General features: G+C 54.5%; 2 non-coding genes across 2 annotated transcripts; both read left to right on the forward strand.

Annotated features, from left to right (window-relative positions):
• The first annotated feature begins 174 nt into the window (after positions 1-174).
• On the forward strand, positions 175-1984 carry LOC144425337 (small subunit ribosomal RNA). The gene has a single exon (XR_013477481.1). It is a non-coding gene; the product is annotated as a small subunit ribosomal RNA (ribosomal RNA).
• Positions 1985-2282: 298 nt separating this feature from the next.
• Positions 2283-2436, forward strand: LOC144425424 (5.8S ribosomal RNA). Its single transcript, XR_013477516.1, has one exon. It is a non-coding gene; the product is annotated as a 5.8S ribosomal RNA (ribosomal RNA).
• The last annotated feature ends 64 nt before the right edge of the window (positions 2437-2500 follow it).

Here is a 2500-nt window from a genome sequence, read left to right on the forward strand (position 1 = left end):
GCGAGCAAAGAAAAAACGCAAATCGCTCCGCCTGGCACTGCCGGCGAGAGCGTGGACGTCGCGGCCAGCGACTGTCGAAGCTGAGTACGGCCGCAGGCGATCGCCTCGGTCTTAAACGAATGCGACGAGCACGCGCCGGGCGGCCCAGCAAGGGCCGAGCGCAGCTGTCGCAGCTATCTGGTTGATCCTGCCAGTAGTGATATGCTTGTCTCAAAGATTAAGCCATGCAGGTGCAAGTACGAGTTCTCGTAAAGCGAAACTGCGAATGGCTCATTAAATCAGTCTTGGTTTATTTGGTCTCGTAAGCGAAGTGGATAACTGTGGTAATTCTAGAGCTAATACATGCATTAAGCGCCGACTTCGGGAGGCGCGCTTTTATCAGATCAAAACCGACCGGGTTCGTCCTGTGACGTTTGATGACTCTGGATAACCACGCGGATCGTACGGTCTCTGCACCGACGACGTATCATTCAAGTGTCTGCCCTATCAACTGTCGAAGGTACGCTACGTGCCTACCTTTGTGATAACGGGTAACGGGGAATCAGGGTTCGATTCCGGAGAGGGAGCCTGAGAAACGGCTACCACATCCAAGGAAGGCAGCAGGCGCGCAAATTACCCATTCCCGACACGGGGAGGTAGTGACGAAAAATAACAATACAGGACTCTAACGAGGCCCTGTAACTGGAATGAGTACATCCTAAAACTCTTAACGAGTATCCATTGGAGGGCAAGTCTGGTGCCAGCAGCCGCGGTAATTCCAGCTCCAACAGTGTATGCTAAAGTTGTTGCGGTTGAAAAGCTCGTAGTTGGATTTTGGGCGAGCGCCGCCGGTCCGTCGCAAGGCGTGTCACTGGTTGCGTTCGCCTCACCTTCGGTTCTCCGTCGGTGCTCTTGACTGAGTGTCGGCGGTGGCCGATAAGTTTACTTTGAAAAAATTAGAGTGTTCAAAGCAGGCTGTTCGCCTGCATAGTGTTGCATGGAATAATGGAATAGGACCTCGGTTCTATTTTGTTGGTTTTCGGAGCACGAGGTAATGATTAAGAGGGACAGACGGGGGCGTCCGTACTCTGCCGTTAGAGGTGAAATTCTTGGATCGGCGGAAGACGAACTACTGCGAAAGCATTCGCCAAGAATGTTTTCTTTAATCAAGAGCGAAAGTCAGAGGTTCGAAGACGATCAGATACCGTCCTAGTTCTGACTATAAACGATGCCAACTAGCGATCGGGAGGCGTTACCATGACGACCTTTCCGGCAGCTTCCGGGAAACCAAAGTCTTTGGGTTCCGGGGGAAGTATGGTTGCAAAGCTGAAACTTAAAGGAATTGACGGAAGGGCACCACCAGGAGTGGAGCCTGCGGCTTAATTTGACTCAACACGGGGAAACTCACCCGGCCCGGACACAGGTAGGATTGACAGATTGAGAGCTCTTTCTTGATTCTGTGGGTGGTGGTGCATGGCCGTTCTTAGTTGATGGAGCGATTTGTCTGGTTAATTCCGATAACGAACGAGACTCTGGCATGCTAAATAGTTACGCGACCTTCTCGGTCGGCGTCTAACTTCTTAGAGGGACTAGTGGCGTTTAGCCACACGAGATTGAGCAATAACAGGTCTGTGATGCCCTTAGATGTCCGGGGCCGCACGCGCGCTACACTGAGTGAAGCAGCGAGTGTCTAACCTAGGCCGAAAGGTCCGGGTAACCCGTTGAACCTCATTCGTGATTGGGATAGGGACTTGCAATTGTTTCCCTTGAACGAGGAATTCCCAGTAAGCGCAAGTCATCAACTTGCGTTGATTACGTCCCTGCCCTTTGTACACACCGCCCGTCGCTACTACCGATTGAATGGTTTAGTGAGATCCTTGGATCGGCCCCGTCGCGGCTGGCAACGGCCGCGTCGGCGTGTCGAGAAGTCGATCAAACTTGATCATTTAGAGGAAGTAAAAGTCGTAACAAGGTTTCCGTAGGTGAACCTGCGGAAGGATCATTACCGAAAGTGGTGGTAGGCCCCGGCCGACCGCGCACTTAATTGTCTTTGGGTGCCGCCGAGAGGGCGGCCGTCAATCGGGGTTCCGCCCCGTGCGACACGCGTAACACGTTGGCATAGCAAGGCAGCCGAGTGCGATGGTGGCTTCTGGGCACCGCGCTCGATGTGCCGCCGGCCCAGCCCGGCGGTTGCTCGGCGCCGTTTGTTGGTGTTTTTGTGCAGTTGTTGTCGGTGGTGGTTTTGTGGTCGATCCCACAGTGTGACGTCCGCGCGCTTCGGCGCCGGGCGAAACGTCGAGGACGACTCTTAACGGTGGATCACTCGGCTCGCGAGTCGATGAAGGACGCAGCCAAGTGCGAGAAGTAATGTGAATTGCAGAACACATTGAACGTCGACCTTCTGAACGCGAATTGCGGTCTCGGGTCAATCCCGGGACCGCGTCTGCCTCAGGGTCGCGTTCGTCCTCACCCGAGGGCCGTCGCCTGGCCTCTGCGAAGACGGCCGGGCGTCGCCCCAAGT

Source organism: Styela clava, chromosome 7 (genome assembly GCF_964204865.1).
Source record: "Styela clava chromosome 7, kaStyClav1.hap1.2, whole genome shotgun sequence".
NCBI classification, from domain to species: Eukaryota; Metazoa; Chordata; class Ascidiacea; order Stolidobranchia; family Styelidae; genus Styela; species Styela clava.